Source organism: Suricata suricatta, chromosome 1, assembly GCF_006229205.1.
Source record: "Suricata suricatta isolate VVHF042 chromosome 1, meerkat_22Aug2017_6uvM2_HiC, whole genome shotgun sequence".
NCBI lineage: Eukaryota > Metazoa > Chordata > Mammalia > Carnivora > Herpestidae > Suricata > Suricata suricatta.
In genome coordinates this window covers 68,098,780-68,121,720 of record NC_043700.1, presented here as the reverse complement: position 1 = coordinate 68,121,720, position 22,941 = coordinate 68,098,780, and positions in this window count along the sequence as shown.

Below are 22,941 nucleotides of genomic sequence, written 5' to 3'. Positions count from 1 at the left end.
CAGGATGCTTTTGCCACTTCATTGCCCTAATCTGCTGAACTCTAGTGCCAGGTTACAAATAAGATCCATCTCCACACATTCCACGAATAACAATTTTTGCAAAGCGTTGACAATACTAGATAGGTGGTAGGACCATTTTCAAAGCAATAGTGGAGTGGTAGGTTGACTACATCACGAAGTAACTCTTTGACCCCAGCTCAGTATCCTATACTTGAATTCAATTCTGACCCTATTTACCTGGAGATAGCATCAGATTGCATAGGTTCGGGGCTCAACTTTTCAAGACTGCTCCCACAGCTCCCTTCAGATGTCAGCCCAGGTTATTATCTGCACTTCTGACTTGCTGGCTATGAATTAAAGATTCCCAACCTCCTCTTTGAATTCCATTAATTTGCTAGAGTGGCTCACAGACCTAGGGAATATTTTACTTACTCGGTTCCTGGTTTACTAAGAAGGTTATAACTCTTGCTAAAAGCCCCAGTTAATACTTCACATAGGGCTATTGCACAGAAAACTTGTCTCTGCCAGCATTCTATGTTCTATTTCAGACCAGGTGGGCTCAGGCAGTCCTACTGGTTTTCATTTAGCATGTTCAATGAATATTGCATGAACTGTGGATTTACATGCCGTCTGTTTTATAATACTAGGTAGGGGAAACAGTCTCCAGTCAGAGACCATGTCTATCCCCCAAATATAATCAGGTAAAAAAAAGAAACAAACATTTCACATAAAATCTGTTCAAATCTTGATTATATGTCATAGACTCTGGGTCTAAAGTTCTCTCTTGTCTTAGCAATAGAGCAGATGCAGGATTAAAAAGTAGGAGAAAGAGATGGCTAATGAAAAAGGGTCCTTGCCCCGTATTTATTAAGATCAGAAGGCTTACAAATGTGATGGACATGCACAAAGAGATAAAGAAACTATGAACATTAACTTAGAGAAAGGGGAATTTCTGAAGATACACAGGCAGATGGGCAGATGGGCAGATGGGCAGATGGTTGTTAATGGCAGATAGGAGGTGCCACATCTGTTTATTTTAGCTGGTCTAGGGGAGAAGACAGATTAGGGAAATAACCTCAGGGTTCACAAGACACCTTTTCTTTCATTGACCATCTCTGCTCTGGGCTGCTTTGCCTGCAGTGCAGAGGTCTGTAGTCCAGTTTACTTCTTTTGCCTAACTTAGCCCTATTCTCCTGAAAAAGCAGCTTCTCTGCTATGGTACTAAATTGGAGGGGCCTTTTTTTCCCTGCACGCCTAATCTTGCTTACCTCATATGCCTATGTATTGGGAACCTTTGCACCCATTCCTATCTTGGGCCTGTGCCCATCCTCTCTATCTTTGTGGTTCAGCACCCCACTATTCTTGGGATGCCTTTGCACCATCCTGTTCTCGTGGTGCCAATCATGTTTACCCAAAGTCAGGCGTGAGCATACTATGGCTTTTTATTTCTCTAGGCCCTGTTAACCCTTTAGTGTAAGCCCGGGGGATTCCTAAGCCTATCCTCCTCAATTATCCCTTCATTTTATTAGCCATTACATTCCTAACTAGAGCCTGCCTTAGGACTTCAACAGATTTTGGTTTTATACTAGGTAGTGGAAGTGTTCCCCACCAGATATAATACCCATTTCCATGAAATATTCAGGTAAAGGACACACAAATTCTTTACCTAATGCCTGCTTAAACATTCCAACTTTTATAATCCTATCAACCATTACATACCCTTTTTTTTTTCCAATTTAATTGTAGCCCAAGTTAGGACTTCACCAGTGGATTTTGGTACCACTCCACGGGATTCCTATATCAAGGCATCCTGGAAATTTCTCTTCTCCACCCAGAGTTCATTTTACCCACACTTGTGCAAAGGCTTTGGGTCCCCAGTAAGGGATCAGACCAAGAAACTCAGGCTCTTTTGTTAGTCTTTAACTTCATTACCCTGCCTAAATAATGCCACAAGAAAATTATTGGTTTGGGTCAAGTTTTTCATTAAAATCTCTACCTTATGGTTTTGTAAATTTCTCCAAATGGGTAAGCAGAGGGGACTTGTTTAGGACCCGTTAGTGTTGAAAGGACAACACTTTTTGGCCCACTGAACTTTAGGTTATGTTGTATTAATACCTTTGTTTTAACCCAATCAATGTTCATTTTATTCATTCCATTCCTTAATAAGCATCTAAAGACTTCTACCCTGCTGGGACCAGTCCTGTGACTTCCCCTTCTGTTTCCTCTTTCTTTATTTCTTAATAACTGTCTGAAAACTACTACCTTGCTTAGACAAGTCTTTTGACTCTCCCTCTGCTTCTTCTTATTCTCTTATTAATTAACTGGATGTTTTTATTAGCATTTGTAAGACCCATGAAGAGAAGCTGAGACAGCAAATTCCATTATGTTTCCTGAACTATGTTTTGGTTTTACAGCAATGAAGTTATATGGGGTACCCATGTAAAAGGAGCTTCCTTAACCATAGTGTGTACCATGGCCTGAGTGATGAGTTATATTCTGAGGGATCATTATAAAACCAGTCCTGCGTGGCTTGCATGTAAAACGTATCAGCTCTTTAATCCGGAGTGCTCCCTTTGGCATTCATGAAGGAGAGTTCCCCTTCTCAGAGTAAACAAATCTTAAAGTGGCTTTTATTTACTTCACCAGGCTGGCAGTTCCCTCAGGAACATATATAGACATTTGTGATTATTCCATAGTGAGCTGTGGGTCTCCCATCAACCCAAGCGTGCCCTCACTCTGCAGCATTCAAAATCAGACCCTCTTTTCCAAAGAATCACTCCTATCATTCATCTCAATAAAGGTTTCTCAGGAAGCTGATGATACTAATACACAAAATGAAACAACTCCTTCATATTATATTCCCTTGTTTCAGCAGTTTCTTCATTTGTCCTTCCCCCACATTTATTATTTTCTTGGTGACCACAGGTCTGGGAGGTACTTTCTGCTGTCCCTGTACAATTTTCCCTATCTGGACAGTTTTGAGGCTAATGGCTCAGATTGACATCTGAATCTAACCTTCGTTTAGCATCAAGGCCCAAAACCCAGTGCTTTCTTTCACTTTCATTTTAGCTATTACAGATAGCAATTATCAAGGGATTATATAACTATCCTCCTTCTTTTTATTGTTTGTTTCCTTATGCATCCAGTAAACCAACTCCCTTGGAGTTGGATCCATCTCTAAATTCCATTGGTAACTTTTACCTTTAGTAACTGAGTGCAGCACTGCTGCTGGTCCATAACACAGGTGACCGCCTGACCACCCAGGAATTGAAGGTTCTTCACACCCCACACTTTCACCCTTTCTCTTCCCAAAGCACATGTTTCTATGGGCCAAGGCCATACTAGCAAACCTCACTTCTCTAATGTTGATGACATAGATTCTGGTACCAATTCCACTGTGAGGGAGGGTCCCCACACTGACAAGCCAGTCTCTGACAGCAGCTGAGGATCTTACAATTCAACTCAATTCCAGATACCCAGAGATAGCATCAGATTCTACAAGTTGAGGTCTTAGTCCTACAAGACCACCTCCTCCCCACTTCAGGTGCCAATAACAAGTGTAGGTTATCATTTGTGTTTCTGATGGTCTAGATATCAGAGGTTCCCATGATTCCCTTCTCAGGTTCAGTTTATTTGCTTGAGAGGCTTACAAAACTCAGAGAAATATTTTACCTACTAGATTACTAGTTTATATTTATAAAGATATAACTCAAGAATAGTGCAATAGAAAAGATGCATATGGAAAGGAATGGGGAAAGGGCACAGAGCTTTCATGCTTTCTCTGAGCAGCCTACTCTCCTTGAATCTCCATGTGCTCACCAACATGGAAGCTCTCTAAATCCAGTCCTTTTGAGTTTTTATGGAGACTTCATTACAGTGGCATGATTAATTAAATCATGGGTCATTAGTGATTGAACTAATTCATTCTCCACCTCCTCTCCCCTCCCCAGAGGTGGGAGAGGAGAGTATTGAAGGTTCCAACCCTCTAATCACTTGGTAGATACACCTCTAGACCAACATCCACTCTTAGGTGGGATCCAAAAGTCACCTCATTAACATAAACCTTTGCCACTCTCATTGCCAGGGAAATTTGAAGGGTTTTAAGAGATCTGTGCCAAAAACATGGACCAAATATATATTTCTTATACATTACAATATCACATCCTCCTCAAAATTCATTCTTTCTTGTGTCTAGTGAATTAAATCCATTGACTATCCAATTATCCAAAAAGTTCTAAGATAATAATAGCTTATTTGAGAAACAGGGGCATTAGTGACATAATTTCACTTGAACCTTAAGTATTCAATAAATTCTTATTATCACAAATGATTATATGAAGATTGAGACTTAACCAAGTTAAGAAATGTGCCTCACAACTAGAAAATAGAGTATCCGGGATTTTAGTCACTTTGGCTGGGCCCTAAGCCTCTCATCATATAATTGCTATGCTGAACTAGAATCCTTAAATCAGTCTTTCCTTTTCCTCACAGAAATCAACCCTATCTTTTTATATTTACTCTCCACAGAGCAATCAGTGGCAATGGCAGTGTGGCTGACACACCAATCTATTAACCTGGGTATAGAGAGGGCCCTGTGGCACCAGAAAGAGGTATAAGGCAGGTTGCTGACTGAACGCTTTGGATGACCAACAAGGCAGAACTCTGTTTCCTTTTTTAAAAATGTTTATTTATTTTTGAGAGAGAGAAATTGAGAGAGAATATGTGAGTGAGGAAGAGCCAGAGAGAAAGGGAACAAAGGATCTGAAACAAGCTCTGCACTGAGATCACAGAGCCCGATTGGGAGCTCCAACTCACTAACCGTGAGATCATGACTTGAGTTTAAGTCAAACACTTAATCAACTGAGCCACTCAGGCACCCCAGAACTCTGTTTCTTAAAATCAGGTATTTGAGATACACCTATATCCTTATAAATATATTTTTATTTGGGTTAATTTGGATAGTTTTTTATTTCTTACAATTTAATAATTCCCAACTCTTTGTATTATTTATTGCTATATAATAACCTCCTTCAAAACATAATGTTTTAAAACAATAGTTTTAAAACAATTTTGGTCAGCAATTTGAACAAGACACACAAAAAGTGTGGCCAGTGTCTATTCCATAATGTCTGGACCCTGAGTTTATTTAGGTTGAGTTGAGTTGACTCAAGGGTTGGTGTCTGGAGTGACTGAGAGCCATCTCTATAGTTATTCTTTCACTATTTGTTCCCTCTGTTTCTTATTATGCTTCCATTGCTTTACTTTTGTTTAATTGAGATGTTTTTATGGTTCCATTTCATCTCACATTGATTTATTATTTATGTCATAGAATTTACAATATAATTCCTTAAATAATCAGAAAAATTCAAATGCCTTACCACTTCTTAAGTACAGAGGATCTGTGACAGTATATTTCTGATTCTTCTCTCTCATCCTTTGTGTTATCAGTGTCACTTATTTTACTTTTTTGTATGTTGTGAGTACAAACTACATTGGTATTATTTCTGCTTTATACCATCTGTTAGTTTTTAGATTTGTTTAAACTAAGAAATAAAAGGGTAGTTTACCTTTATTCAAGCCCAGCCCTCTACATTTCTTTTGTAGTTTCAACTTCTTATCTCAGAATATCTCTTCGTCATGAAGACTTGATTAAACATTTCTTATGGTGTATGTCTGCTAGCGATGAATTCCTATATATATGTATATAAGTACATATAAGGCTGTCCAATATGGAAACTATTGACTATTATGGTCTTGTAATATATTTAATCCAACTTGGGATATTCTATAACTGAAAAATTCACATGAGATTTTGAAGACCTGTTATTTAAAAAAAAAGAATATAAAATATCTCATTGAAGATTTCAGTAATCTCTCTAAAGTGTAGAGAGCAGGAAAAAACATCATTCCCACCTTTGTTTAAAAAAAATAGCTAGAGGAGCACCTGGGTGGCTCAGTTGGTTAAGCGTCTGACTTCAGCTTAGGTATTGATCTCATGGTTTGTTGCGTTTGAGTCCCGCATCAGGCTCTGTGCTGACAGCTCAGAGCCTGGAGCCTGCTTTGCATTCTATGTCTCCCACCCTCTGCCTCTCTTCCTCTTGACTCAGTCTATCTCTGTCTCAAAAATAAATAAACACTAAAAAAATACCTGGAATAACTTCAAATTCATGACTCTTATAATCTGTTAGAGACCTGAGGTTCCAGATCAACCACCTGTCCAAACACTAAGGAAAGACCAGAACCTTCAAGAAGAGAAGAGACATGAACATTTACCTACCAGATTATTAGGTACTAATAAGAAGAACCTAGCTATAATAGTTGACATGTTGTGAAGGCCCAGGGTAGACTTGCAGAAGAGCAGAATCCAAAGGACATTATAAATTAGAGGGGTGCATACTCTTTTGGAAGATTTTCTCCATGAATCCAACATAGAATTGCAAAAAAGATCAGAGAGCCAAAAAAGTATTCTTTGAGTGTAGACCCCTGGGGTGGGAATAGCACCTCTGTCAGAAGGCCAGCGAGCTCCAATGACCCTTTCCTCCATCTCCTCATAAGAAAGAAAGGTTTGTACAAGAGAAGAAGCCAAACATTTTCACCTTTAGAACATTGGTGGGGAAGAGAACAGAGAAATCAAACTCTTAGAAAAATGTAAGAAAGCATGTGGAGGCCCATCCACCCAGAATATGGACAGAAGAACTGAGAAGGCTACACCTTTGACACCGAGGGCTGAGAATCAGAACAGAGAATAGTCACCACTACTCACAACCAACAAGCAAAGATGCTTCAAGTAACAATAGCGTACAAAGAGACCCTCTCTTGAGATCCAGATGCAGACCTAGCAGATGGAAAAGTGTGTGCATTTCCAGGCTGAACAAATACTTATGAAAAGATGCATTCTTGAGAAACAAGGTAATCACTGGACCCAAACTCAGAAATGACACAGATGTTGAAACTATGCAACAGGGTATTTAAAACAATTGTTGATTAATGCTTACTATGTCTTTAATAAAAATGGTAGACAGCATGCAAGGTCTAATGGCTAATTTCAATAGGGATGGAACATTAAGAAATGATTAAATGGAAATATTACAAAAGAGAAAAACAGTGAAAAAGATAAAGAACACCTTTCGTGTGCTCATGAGTACCCTCAACACATCTGAGGAAGACATAAGTGAACTTGAAGGTTAGGCAATAGAAATTATTCAAACTGAGGCATAAATAAAAAAAAGAGTGAAACAAAAAGTAGAACAGAGCATCTACACACTAAGACATCAAACAGTATAACATATGTATAATTGGAGCCTCAGAAGGAAAGAGAGAGAATTTGGCTGAAGAAACATTTTTTAAGGGTACCTGGGTGGCTCAGTCAGTTAAGCATCTGACTTCGGCTCAGGTCATGGTCTTGTGGTTGAGGAGTTTGAGCCCCAAGGTGGACTCAGTGCTGACAGCTCCGAGCCTAGAGCCTGCTTTGGATGCTATCTCCCTGTCTCTGCCTTTCCCCTGCTTGTGCTTGCTCTCTCTCAAAAAATAAATAAACATTAAAAATTTTTAAAAAGAAATATTTTTTAAAATAATGGGCAAGAATTTTCTAAAATTGACACACATTGAACAGCAAATCCAAAAACTCAGAGAACAACAGGAAAATAGCAAAAGACAAACAACAAAACAAAACATAGCCACATACATAGGTATATCATATTCAAACATCAGAGTGAACATTTTGGTAACAAATAAAAAACACATTAGTTACAGAGGAACAAAGTTGAAAACTGTAGCTGAATTTTTATGAGAAACCATGAAACAATGCAATAATATATTTAATGTACTGATGGATAAAACAAAACTACCAATCCAAGTGTCTACCATCAGTAAAAATACCTTTCAAAAAGAAAGTAGATTCTCTCTCTATATATAATATTTTATCTATATATTGTTAATAACAGTTATTCAAAATCTGATGTGATTTTTCACTTACAGCATATCTCAATTTGGATTAACTGACTTCCCAAGACCACAACAGCCACATAGGGTTGGGGGCTTCCATTTTGGACAGCCTTAACCTTACAGATTTTGAATATCTTTCATACTATAGTCATGATATGAATATTTTAAAATTGATGTTACTGCACTTCATTTTATAAGCAGTGAAGAGTTTAGACATTTTTTTCAGGCTTTTTATTATTGTTCTTAGTATTTTCTAAGTGTGCATTTGATCAGAGAATAAAAGAAAACCAAATGTCATATTATCCTAAATGTATGCTTTACCTCCATTACTTTTTTATAAACCTGAAGGTATTTGGAGTGTTATCTGTACATAGATAAGATAACAATGTGATCAATAGAACATTTTCTAGCACATAGTTTGGTACTTATCTTTCAGCCTAACTTAGTTGCTATGTTAAGTATTTTTTTGAATGATATATAAATGTCTTCAGTTTCTCCATGTGTAGATCCTTATTACTCTTTAATGCTAAATTAACAATATGCTTTTTGTCCACCCAAAGCAAGTTGTAAGGTATTATATGAATCAACCTATTTGCTCAAATAGCAGCACCGATCAAGTATCCTTTTACAAATGCATCAATTTTGATTTGTGCCAGATGTATAAATAAGAATTTGAATGTCTAATATAGTATTTAAGTGAAAATGTTGAGGGAGTCTATAATGGCAGAAATGTAAAATGTCATACAGTTTATTTTATGAAATTCATTATTTTCCAGATAAAGTATACTTTCAGCCTACTTATTTTTGTGACATTTATAACCCTAATCTTAAAATTTATCCATTTAATGCAGTTTTGTTGATTTCACTTCATGAACAGTTCTGTTTTCTGCCTTCAGCTGTTTCAGTATGAGAGAAACTGATGAAGAAAAAGTTTCAGGAAATCAGTTCCAAGGTGCCCTCTATCTCTCTCTTCCCCCCAATCCTATGGTATTTTCTAAATTCTGCTGTTCTGGTGGCCATAATGACATCTTTTTTACATTTCATATTTGCAATGATCCTATGATGACAATTAAATGTATGGTTATTTCACAAACAACCCTAACTAAATGCAATATAATTGAAAAATCAACCAATTAAAGTTTTGAGATAACTGTGAATCACAGAAAGGCCTGAAGTAAGCCAACAGAGAAGGGGCACAGCAACAAGTAATAAATGTTCATGTTGGTCCTGGTTCATAAACATAACGCCCCAAATATTTCAGGTAGAAGGTCAATCAGTGTGAATTTACATGAAAGGTTTAGACGGCCAGTGTGTAATAGTAGTTAGTTAATGTGGCCATGCTTTTGTGACTAACAGTTTCCATTTCTTCTAAGCCTGTTCTATGTCTTTTCCTAGGCTCACCATACATAGCTGTGCATTACTAAACCTTTTTGGGTCTGGTAACTTGCAGTTTTGGTGGAATGGTGCAGTTTTGATTGCAGTGGGCTTAAAAGGAGAATAGTAGGGAAATTGAAGGAAAAAAGTACAAATAGCACTTTTGAGGAATTTTGCTGAAAGCCAAGCCAAAAAAAAAAAAAAGAAAGGTAGGAAGAAAGAAAGAAGGAAAGAAAGAAAGAAAGAAAGAAAGAAAGAAAGAAAGAAGGAAGGAAGGAAGGAAGGAAGGAAGGAAGGAAGGAAGGAAGGAAAGAAAGAAAGAAAGAAAGAAAGAAAGAAAGAAAGAAAGAAAGAAAGAGAAGAAGAAAAATAAGAGGAGTAAATATAGAGGAAAATATGGTCAAGAGAGTTTTTCTAAACATGGGAGAAGAAAGAAAGAGCGTCTCGGCACACTAATGAGAACAATCCCGCAAGGAGAGAGATGATGGAGGACAGAAAGAGGAGTTACTGACATTGAGGGCAGATGGAATCAGGTGCACGTGTGGACAGAATAGCCTGAGACAGAGCTTGGACAGGATAGGCAGGCTGACAGCAGGGGACAGAATATGTGGGTGCTGCTGATGCTGGAAGGTGATGAGGAAAGTGCAGTCTGGGGGCCCCAGAACTTATCTTCTGGTTTCTTCTATTTCCTTAGTGACTCAGAAACAAGGATGTCAGTTGAGAATAAGGATACAGGGGATAGCTATAGAGAGGGTGAACATAAAGGCAAAGGTATGAAATAGACACCCAGAAAAGACCAAGACTAAAAGGACCACGGATGAATTATATTATAGGCTGTTAGCAAGAAAGCACGTATCCACTTCAATTCCCTGTCCTGTAAATTTTAACTAATCAATCATTCCCAAGTCCATCCACTTCTCTCCGTTCCACTATAACCCTCATCCAAATTACTACCACCTCTTGCCTAAACTACTGCATTCATTGGCTTCCCAATTGGCTTATACATGTCCACTCTTCATCCTCACCAGTGCATTCTTAGCCTTGCAGCTGGGATCATATTTTCAAATGCATGCTTGTTTACGAGATCACTCTGTTTAAAGATTTCCAAGACCTTTGGGTAGAAACAACCCTTCCTAGGGCAGCCTCACCTCAGCTCCTTCCTCCCTGACTCTTAGCAGTTCTGTGAAAATGGCTTTTTTCTGCTCCTCTAATGAGCGGCGATTCCTCATCCAGCAGGCTTCCTAAATGCTTCCTGAAAACTCCTTCTCTTCTTGCCTTACTTATTTTAGTCCTACTTTTTCTTCATATTTCAATTGAATCATCACTTTCTCTTAGAAAATGTGCCTGTTCTTTAACTTATATTCCTTTTTACATGCTTTTATAGTGTCACGTAGTTTTCAATCATAATTTTAAATTTATTTGTAGGATTATTTGATTGATCATGTTCCCTATTAGACTGCGAAGCTCTAGGAGGATCGGCACTATGTTTGCCATTTAAAACAAAATACAGACTATGCTTACTTTTGTTAACCAGTTTATCCCTCAATAGTTAGCACATACTGTCTAGCATACAATAGACCTCAATAAGTATTTGTCTAATGAATTTTGACTGAGTAAATCTAATGGATGCTAATTATTTAAAATAATTTTTAAATTTTTCTTTTTAATGATTATTATTTATTTTTGAGAGAGAGAGACAAAGACAGGTGCAAGTGGGGGAGAGGCAGAGAAAGAGAAGGACTGAGTATCTGAAACAGGCTCCAGGCTCTGAGCTGTCAGCACATAGCACAATTTGGGGCTTGAACTCCCAAACAGTGAGATAATGACCTGAGTCCAAGTCACCTGCTTAACCGATTGAGTCACCCAGATGCCCCCTAATGGGTACTCATTATTAAAAATATACTATGTGTAAAACTCTACAGAGTTCTGTTTTTCTTTTTAAAGTAAAATCTATGTCCAACATGGTGTTTGAACTCACCACCCTGAGATCAAGGGTTGCATGCTGTACTGACTGGGTCAGTCTGGTACCCCCAAAGCTATGTTCTTTAAAATTAATTAATCTTTACAAAAACTTAAAAAGTAAGAATTATAATCTAATTTTAAAGATACAGATATTGAGGGTTTTTTTTAAAGTTTTTATTTAGAGACACCTGGGTGGTTAAGTCGGTTGGGTGTCCACTTCAGCTCAGGTCATGATCTCACAGTTCCTGAGTTCAAGCCCTGCGTGGAATTTGCTGCTGTCGGCACAGAGCCCACTTCAGATCCTCTGTTGCCCCTCTCTCTGCCCCGCCCCCGCTCATGCTTTCTCTCAAAAATAAATAAACATTTAAAAGTTTTTATTTAGGGGTGCCTGGGTGGCTCAGTCGGTTAAGCGTCCAACTTCGGCTCAGGTCATGATCTCACAGTCCATGGGTAGGAGCCCCGCATTGGGCTCTATGCTGACAGCTCAGAGCCTGGAGCCTGTTTCACATTCTGTGTCTCCCTCTCTCTCTGCCCCTTCTTCACTCTCTCTCTGTCTCTGTCTCTCAAAATAAAATAATAAAAGACATTAAAAAAACTTTTTATTTAAATTCCAGTTAGTTAACATACAATATAATATTAGTTTCTGATGTGCAATATAGTGATTCAGCACTTCCATATATCACCTGGTGCTAAGCACAAGCCTGTTCCTTAATCCCCATCACCTATTTCACCCATCCCCCCACCCCCACCTCCCCTCTGGTAACCATCAGTTTGTTCTCTAGTTAGGAGTCTGATTCATGATGTGCCTCCCTCCGTCTCTCTCTTTCCCTCTCTCTTCCTTTTGCTCATTTTTTTGTTTCCTAAATTTGACATATGAGTGCAATCTTATGCTATTTGTCTTTCTCTGACTGACTTCACTTAGCATAATATTTTATAGCTCCATCATGTCATTGAAAATAGCAAGATTTCATTCTTTTTATGGCTAAGTAATATTCCATTATAGGTTTTATATATATATATATTTATATATATATATATATCATATATATGGATAAAGAAAAGAAGATATGGTGAGTGCAGGCATGCCTAAATATGCCATTATATATACCAATAAATATACCATATCTATATCTATATATCTATATCTATATCAATACACCACACCTTCTTTTCTTTATCCATTCATCAGTTGATGGGTACTTGGGCTGTTTCCATAATTAGGTGATTTTAGATAATGCTGATATAAACATCATGGTGCATGTATTCCTTTGAATTTACATTTTTGTATTTTTGGGGTAAATATCTAGTAGTGCAATTGCTGAATGGTAGAGTAGTTCTATTTCTAAATTTTAAGAAAACCCCATACTGTTTTCCAGAGCGGCTGCGCCAGTTTGCATTCCCACCAAACACTGTAAGAGGGTCCCCCTTTCTCTGCATCCTTATCAAGATGTGTTGTTTCTTGTGTTGTTGATGTTAGCCACTCTGATGGTTGTGAGGTAATACCTCTTGGTAGTTCTGATTCATATTTCCCTGAAGATCAGTGATGTTGAACATCTTTTCATGTATCTGTTGGCCATTTGTATGTCTTCTTTGGAAAAATATCTATTCACATGAAAAAATTGAGTCTTGAAGATGTTATGTAAATATCATCAAGTTATGCAGCTGATATATAAGCAGACAGATCTGACTCTAATGCATGTGCCCTTAACTAGTCTGAATTGTGATTTTACCAGTTGGCTCATTTAATGCTCTTGATTCTGTCTTTCAGTCTAGATAGAGTTATGTTTTTCTGGAAAAGACTTCAGCTTGTGAAATATACCTGATTAACTCAAAATAATTTATTTTATAGGTACATGTTTCAGGGACATACTATTTTCAAAAGACACATACCGTCTTCTTGGCAAAAATAAATGAATGGCATTCTGGATTTTGTTTGTATTAGAATACATCATTATTCTGTACATTTATTTCTATAATAGAGTATTTAGACTAAATGAAATAAAAGCCAGAAAACCATTAGGGGTTTTTTTGCTATCATTTTTTTCAGACTAGAATTTAGTGATACATCACTTACATATAACACCCAGTGCTCATTCTAACAAGTGCCCTCCTCAATGCTCATCACCCATTTAGTCCATCCCCCCAACCAAACCCTCTCCAGTAAACTTTAGTTGTACTCTGTACTTAAGAGTCTCTTATGGTTTGCTTCCCTGCTTTTGTTTTATTCTTCCTTTCTTCCCCCCATGTTCATCTATTTTGTTTCTTAAATTACACATAAAGGTTAAATATTATATTTGTCTTTGAATTATTTTGCTTAATACAATACATTAGTTTTAATAGATTTTATTCATTATCCCAATATAAAGTGAAAAAAGTAGAAAAGAAATATTTTAGTTTTTATATGATAGATAAAAGAATAGTAGAGTGTTAAAGTTACACAATACTATAGAAAATCTATGTTTCATCTCCAGTATGTTTTACAATATGGGTTTATTATCAATGAATGAGATTTTCAGCCCTCAATTTACCAACCAGTTATTTAAACGAAGAGAACATTAAGGTACACGCTCAGTAATTTATATTCTTAATTTTAAACTTATCAAAGCAATAAAATCCTCCCATGCCACTTTACTTGGAAAGTACCGATCTTAATGCATTTTTAAAGACTGAAAAGTAAACTCTGACTCAGTCAGAGAACTGCAGGCTACCCACAGAATGCTATTCAAGATTTTCTTGAACATAGGACCATAACACGACCACCTGTTGCAACCATTAATTACTTCAGGCAGCAGCAGTAGGAATATTTGTGACTGAGGTTGGTTTCACTACCAAAACCTATGGTATTGTATTTTCAGTAAGGGAAAGCAATTAAGCGGCAGGAATTCCCGTTAAAGGCACATATCAGGACTGAGAGGTACAGGGCCTGTAAGTCATTTAAAATGCATTATTAAAGGAGGCAGCAGTAACTAAACACTTGACCACACTGTGCTGTATTCGATATATTTTGGGGTGAATGAAGGCACAGGGATATTGCATTTGCTGTAATGAAGGTCTTGGTTATGTAACCTCAGTCCACATTTCCCAAATGGCTAATTGCTTTTACAGAGTCATTTCATAAATGTACATTGACTTATTTCCCACTTACAAAGAGCACACTGAGTCCCTCCTTTTTGTTTTTGCATACTTACTTATACATTTGAAATTTTGTTGACAAGCCATTGCTTCAGATCTGAAAGAGAGGTACCATGATTTATAGAAAATGCAATATTTCATCAAGTATATGAGACATGTTCCTGGAAGGACTTCTGACACCCTGTGCCAGACTGACCACAAGTGATGCCCTGAGTTCTTGGTGCCCGTGTGAAAGCCAGGGTAAAATATTATCTTCAGAAAAGTAAGGCTCTATTGAGCTTTTAATACTCTTACTAATAAAATCTGTTTGCACAGTTATAATTGAAGTGTCCTGATTTCCTCACTGCTTACTCCACCTGTAGTTGCAAGGAGCCAGTTGGAATGAGCATTAACCCTTTTGGCTCACATGGATGGTTCCCTGCTCATTTGTATACCTGCAATACTAATGATCCCATTCTTGGGAGATGTAAGGCAATCAAAAGGCCAGTCTTTTACGTTCAAATCATGTTTGGTTTTGTTTTAAACCTTTCATGGTTAAGCTAAAGCTCTTTAATCATTCTGATGTGCTTTCAGAGTAATGAGGCACAGGTCTCTGGTTAGTGGAGTGCTCTCTGTCTGCCTGCTAACACAGCCAGCCGTGCTCGGCCAGCCACCATCCACAAAGTTGAGAAATACGGTGAAATGTGACTTCTCCACTGACCCATTCTTCCTATTTTCTGTCTAGCTCTCTATCCTAGAACTAGCCATCAGCTGTGAAAGTCAAGAGTTAGGTAAGCTATTCTTTCGTCTTTTTAATTTTTAAAAAATGTTTGTTTATTTTTGAGAGAGAGAGACAGAGCATGAACGGGAGGAGGGGCAGAGAGAGGAAGACACAGAATCCAAAGCAGGTTCCAGGCTCTGAGCTGTCAGTGCAGAGGCTTGAACTCAAGAACTGCAAGATTATGACTTGAGCTGAAGTAGGACGTTTAACCCACTGAGCCACCCAGGCGCCCAATAGGTGAGCTATTTCTGATTGATTGTAAAGAGTGAAAAAGTCATTTGTTCTTGAGCTAATGTTATATTTTCCAGTGGTTCTGTAAGCATAATCCATTCAAAATTATGTTTAGGAAATACAAAGTAATCAATCTGAAATGTATGATCAGAGAGGAAAAATCATAAGTATAATATTGTGTACTGGGCTACATATATCATGGAGGGCAAAATAGCTCTTCAACACTACCACCGTTTTGAACATGAGAAACGACAGAAGTCTTGTTCAACTTGATTGGTTTTCTCTCTCAAGCTTTCAGTTTATCCTCACTCATCTCTCTAATAAGTAAACATTTTCTGTTTTGTTGGTTTTATTTCTTTTTTATATTTACCTCTGACACAAAAGTCCTTGAGTGTTGTTCCATATGTCTCTTACCATGACTTATTTCTCAACCTGTGTTTGGGAGATTCTGAAAATATTCTAGTGGGTCTGAGAGTATTCTGTGAGAAGCTGTATATTTTACTTTTTAATCATAAAAATGTATAAATGTATAGTATAAGCATATCTTGAATCATCAGGATCATTTTATAACTTAACCCTGCAATAAAATGTATTTGCACTTATTTATACAAAGTGTTTGTTCCATGTTAAGACTAATTGATATCATGATGTTCTGTACAAATAAAGTTTTCAAAGGAGTTCAAATAGAGATGAGCAGTGAGAGAATTTGTTCTCACTTATTCCTGCTAATAAAGACACGTCAAATTAAAAACGAGAAACCTGCATTGTGACAGTCAGGACCATACTCATGTTGTAAGGGAATGTATTTGACAGATCCCATATTTGCAGGTAGAAGGAAAGCTAAAGCAGTTTATTTGCAATACATATTAGACAACAAAAACTTCTTTTGCTCTTGATTCGAATGGTGATTGTTTTATATACTGTAGTCAGTTCTCTTGATTACCTACTACATGTCTATCACTACTTTTCTTTCTCTTTCACAGAACGTGATTATGTTAACCACTTGTTTCCCTACATGGCTATGCCCTAGCTCCCATCCCTTATTCCTTTATTATCTGTGTGACACCCAGCATACACATTCAGAAACTACAAATACTGAAATAACACTTCTTGAAGTTTGTCCTATACTTCGAAAATAACAGTAATTGATTTAGAAAATAAACACTTAAATTTTAAAATACCAATTTTTATAGTATTAAGTCATGCAAATAGTTAATCTCTGCATTCATATTATTAAAGGCCAATTCAGAACCTGATTTAATATTAAAGCACACTTAAGGGCACCTGGGTGGCTTAGTTGGTTGAGCATCAGACTTCTTCTCAGGTCATGATCCCATGGCTTATGAGTTCGAGCCCCACATCGGGCTCTGTGCTGGCAGCTCAGAGCCTGGAGCCTGCTTGGGATTCTGTGTCTCCCTCTCTCTCTGCCTCTTTCCCACTCATGATCTGTCTCTTTCTCTCAAAAATTAATAAATGTTGAAAAACATTTAAAAAATAAAAAAGCACACTTAGATTATATCATTCTACTATTAAAACCAACTTTGATTTTAGGTTTAGCAAAATGATATCATCTTTTATATTAAATTAATGTTAATATGAATTTCTCTGGCATCATTGTTTTGTTTGTATGAGTTCATTAGTTTGGGTTTTAAAATTACATACATATACATATACAAAATGAGTTTAAGCCTACTTATCAGATTGTCAGGCTTACCTGGCTATCTAGTTGTTTAGTTGTTGTTTTGTTTTTGTTTTTTTTTTTTTGATACAGAGAGAGACAGAGCATGGGGGGGGTGCAGAGAGAGAAGGAGGTACAGAACCGGAAGCAGGTTCCAGGCTCTGAGCTAGCTATCAGCACAGAGCCTGATGTGGGGATTGAACCCACGAATGTGAGATCTGACCTGAGCCAAAGTCGGAGGCTTAACTGACTGAGCCACCCAGGTGCCCCCTGGCTATCTAGTTTAAATCATGTGGGTCTCTTAGGGAAAATATACTATGATTGTTAATGGCATGAAATGTGGAAGGAGAGCCCTTTATTTGAATCCCAACTTCACCACACAGGAGCTGACACTGGGAAAATATAGAAATGTCTCTACAACAAGAGACTACAACCAGTACTTCTTCAGTTTATTATTAGAATTGCTCCAGTTGACCTGTGGGAATGACTTAAAACAGTACGTGGTCCACACTTGGTGTAAGTGTTAGTTTTACTGTTTTTCACTGTTATTTATTTTTCCTAGCATTTTATTATGAGAAGTGATTGGGGTGGATATTGACAGTACTGTTCTTGAGCTGATGATTATAAAGCAACCAATAAAAAAATTGAATGCTTTCAATTTTATGTCTAAAGAAGCTACTTGAAAACTAGTCAATCTGCCATGATTCTTAGGTATTGACTATCTTAGTCTGTTCAGGCTGCTATAACAAAATGCCACAGACTGGGTGGCTTATGAACAACAGATATTTATTTCTCACAGTTCTGGAGTCTGGAAGTCTGAGATCAAGGCAACAGCATGGTCAGGTGAGGTCTTTTCTGGGTTGCAGACATCTTGTTGTGTCCTCACATACAAGAAGGTGCTGGGAGTTTTCTGAGCCTCTTTTATAAGAGCACTAATCTCATTTATGAAGGTTTCCCCCTCATGACCCAAAACCTTCCAAAAGCCCCACTACCTAATACCATCATAATAGGTACTAGAATTCTAACATATGAATTTGAGGAGGGGGGACACAAACACTTAATCTTAAAACTAGCCAAGTTTCAAGTATGTGTATAAAGCTACATGCATAGCTCACATGGACTTACTTTCTCATAAATACAAATATTTTTTAGTTAATTTCTGGTACTTTACCTTTGGCTTTTACTAAAGGTTAACATTTAAATGACCATATTTCTTTGCAGAGAATATTAGGCTATTCACAAGCTGTTATTCCCCCCACACACACCAGGGATTGTTCTAGAAGGCATAATTCAAACTTATTTTTTTAGAAAAGTTAGAAACCTGCAGTTGAATTTATGAATAATTATCACACCTTCACTGTAGGGATCTTATACCTTAGTTTGGTCACCTGAGGATGACATCTCTTACAGCTTTGCTCTGCCCAGTGGTTTACACAACCAACTCTATTTTTCTGCATGTTCCCTGGAAACCCAAAGTGACCTACTATGTGGAAATGAAGGTCTCATTGGCATGTTTATTTCCTTAGTTTATATCCGTTCCTCTATAATGTTCAATGTCAAACAGACTGATCTATGGGGAAGACTTTCATGATCCTCTTTGATCAGTTCTTGCCCTTGTTTGGCTAAGCTTCCAAATGTCAGCTAGATAGATAATTGTTAAAAGATACTACTAAAACTTCTTCCATCTACACTACAGATCCCTATTTTTATAAGTATCTTGAAGACCAAACTATTAAAATTAGAGTTTTAATTGTGACTTGTATATCCATTACTTTAATGATAGGCTAAACTGATTTGTAGTAGGATCTTACTTGACTTGGACAAATATTATAGAAATCTTTTGGGTTCCTCCAAAATTCAGTGACAAAATGTTACTCTTTTTTCCTTAAATTCCTTGAGGTCAAGGAATATAGTTTGAAGTGTGGCTTCAAAAAATTACCTTGCCTACTTTCCTAATTATGCAAACTTTTTGTTTTTATAGTTAATTACTGGTGATAATTTGTACCTGAAGATGTCAGATATCCATTAAATATGTGTTGATTTAATTGCTGAGAAAAATTAACATCTATCTCTCATTTCTTTTCAGAATATTTTATGTAGACCATTGCCATACTCTTAGTTCTTAGGATCTTAGGATTCATTTTAGTTATGGAATTGTTTTTGAGATTAAGAAAATAAGCTGGGCCTACTATTGAAAACAATTTAAATATTATGATCAATAAAAAGAGCTATTTTCCCCTGTATCATCCAAGAAGTACACTAGAAAATTTTTGTTATTTATACTAGGCCCTCCACAAAGAATTTGAAGTGGTTCATAGAAATGTGTGAATTTGACAAGGAACAATTGAATAATGAAGGAGTTGGGGTGAAGGAACTTCAAGGAAAAGAAATGCAAATGAGGAAGAAAGTTTCCACCCAACTATTTATGGCATGTCATCCTTTAACATTGCCAGAAGTGGGACTAGAGAATCTTTCTTAACTTTAGAAAGAGGGGTTAAGTAGTATGCATTACAAAATCAAAATCCATTCACAAAATGCTTTTTCAATAAAATATTAGGAAGATGAAACAATACATGAGATTTTTAAAAATCATGAATATTCAATAAACAGCATTAATTTCCACAAGAATAATGAAGAGACTCACCCTGCCTATTTGCCAATTCACTTATAAAAGTTGGAGGGGATCCTGGGTGGCTCAGTCAGCTAAGGGACTGATTCTTGATTTCTGCTCAGGTTATGAGCTCAACGTAGTGAGATCAAGTCCCACCTCGGGCTCCACATTGATAGCACAGAGCATCCTGCTTGGGATTCTCTCTTCTGATCTCTCTCTCTCTGTCCCTCCCCCTCTTTCTTTCTCTCAAAATAAATTAATGAACATTTTATAAAGTTGGTATGGATATAGCGACATAGAAGTCTAGACAGAGAAAATGGTCTACTATGTCTTATTTAGCTTTGCAGCTTTAGTGACCAGCAGTGTCTGGCATCTATTGATGCCAATAAATATACATTGAATGAATGAATGAATGAATGAATATAGGAATAAGTGAAAAAAGATAAATATGGCTCTGTAGATCCTGATGACTGTTTAAATTTTAGGATCGATGTGAGAAAACATCTGAAGACACTCTATTTTTAGCTGTATCATTTTTTTATATGCAGAAAACCTTAGAATCAGATTGTGAACTGTTAGATTAGTGACTGTAGCTTATTCATCATTTACCTTTTCTTCTACCCTTGCCCTTTAAAAAAACAGCAGTTATCATTAAAAACAAAACAAACAAAACTGAATACAACAACTTTTACTCTATGCCGGGTATTTTTCATTTGTCTCATGCTTGTCTATAGCTTGAGTTGCTATAACAAAATGTCATAGACTGAATAGCTGGAAGAGCAGAAATTTTATTTCTCTTGTTCTGGAGGCTGGAGATCAGGATACCACCAGGGTTGGGTGTTGGGGAGAGTTCTCTTCCTGACTTGCAGACAGCTGCCATGTTTGAGGAGAGTTTTTTTCCTGGCTTAGACAGCCGCCATATTTGTGGAGGTTCTCTTCCTGACTTGCAGACAGCCGCCATGCTTGGAGAGAGTTCTCATTCCGGCTTACAGACAGCTACCATGTTGCTGTGTGCCCACATGACCTCTTCCTTGTATGTACATGGAAAGAGAGAGCTCTCTGATGTTTCTTCTGTAAGGGTACTAATTCCATCATTAGAGTCCCACCCTTATGACCCCATCTAACCCCGATTATTTCCCAAAGGCCCTATTTCTAAATACACCACATCTTAAGCTTGATAAATATGTTAAACTAGAATGTGAAATTAATATTTTAACATGAGAACATTACTGTCAAGTAGACAGTGGTTGATTTGACAGATTAGTAAAACCTGTTCTGGTATGAAAAATGAAGTAAAACTAAATTTTGATCAAAAGTACCAATGAATGAATTCATTCCCTATATTTTTCACGTAGTAAAGCCTCATTAATTGTCTTTCAGGTTTTCTGCCAGAAGTTTGGAAGAAATGAGAAAATTATTATTGGGAGGGTGCACTTATATACTTGGATGATCAATAACCTATGGAAAATTTACCTGCTAAAGCTGGAATAAGCTTCTGGAACTTTTCCAGTTCACAACTGGAATTTGTCTAACAGGACACTGCCCACTCTGTGATAACATTGTATGGTTGTAGAAAATGCATTTTCTATGGTGCCAGGATACCTGGATTTAAATCCTGGTGCCACCGTTTCAAAACCTTAAGCAAGTTAATTGGTTGTGTTGAAACATCATGCTCTTGTAATAAAGTATTTCTCAGGGTTATCATGATAATTCAACAAAAGAAAAATAAGAGCTAAAATGTATTTTTAAATGTTCATTTATTTTTGAGAGACAGAGAGAGAGCACAAGTGAGGGAGAAGCAGAAAGAAAGGAAGACACAGACTCATAAGCAGGCTCCAGGCTCTGAGGGGTCAGCACGGAGCCCAACGCAGTGCACTTGCTGTGCCTTCCTGTAGGTGGAGCAGACTTCCCCGTTCTGCCAATTTTGCTTGGCTGAAGGGATGTGACTGGATGTAATTTACATAACGTCCAAGCAACTGTAAATGAACCTTTGCACTTTAGTTCTGCCTGCTCCAATTTCTGCCCTTTGTCATGAGAAAAGCAGGTCTCAGTGGCTACTCTAGTCTGAGGCTTGAAATGAGACATGGGAAGTGTAGAATTGCCCAGAAGAGCCACAGCCGGCTCAAGTGCTCATATAATTTGTTTAAGTAATAAATATTTACAGCTACAGGATAATGAGACTTTGGGGTTGTTTTCTGATACAGTGGCTTCTGGAGGTCAATTTCTGCCACAGTAATTTCGGAAATATATGCTGTTGGCTTTGAGGCCAGGTGGTGGATGCCCAAGAAATGCTTCCAGATATCAGTTCACTTATTGTTAGTCCATGAGATGCCACAGTATTTAAATAACATTCTTTTAAATTATGCTTTAAGTTCTGAAGAGTGTGTCATTATTATTCACGTAGTAAATTGTTTTAAAATTTATTATATAATAGGTTACTGGTAGTATAAAAATACTATATTTTTATAAATGTAGTATAATACTTATGTAATTTTGTATTGTTTGCTAATTATCTTTCATTAATGTAAATATTTGTGTATTATAAGTAATGAGTACTTTACCTCTTCACTTCTGGTCCTTATGTCATTTAATTTCCTAGCCAGTTCTGTTAAACAGTAATGGTGATAATGGCTTTCATTATCATACTTCTTACCTTAAAATAAATGTATTTATATTCATACATTTGTTAAAATGTATTTATGAATATTTAAAAATAGCTTTTATGAGCAGAAGAACATTCTTAGCTATTTTTCTAATTTTTAAATATTTTTATCAGTCTTGTTTTGGTCAGTAAAATGAAATTACTCTATTTTTTGTATTCAAGGTGTTTTTTGAGTGTTTATTTTATTATTTTTGAGAAAGAGAGAGCAGGGCAGGGGCAGAGAAAGAAACAGAAGATCAGCAGAGAGCCTGACGTGGGGCTTGAACACAAGAACCATGAGATCATGACTTGAGCTGAAGTCGAACACTTCACTGACTAAGCCACCCAGACACCTACCCCTGTAATAAAGGTGTTTTTAAAGGAAATTAGACTAATATGAATATTTTGAAAAGAAAAAAAAAAAAACCTTGAATGAGGGAAGAGCTAGAGTAGAAGGTCAAGAAGTCACTGAGTTCAGTCTAAAGCACTGAAACAAATGAGTCTCCCAGTCTCTCAAGTTCTGAAGAAAACTTCAGTGACGGTCAAGTCTCTGGAAAAGGGTGAGGTTTTTGTCATGGTCTGTGGCAGCCAAGAAAGAACTTGTGGAG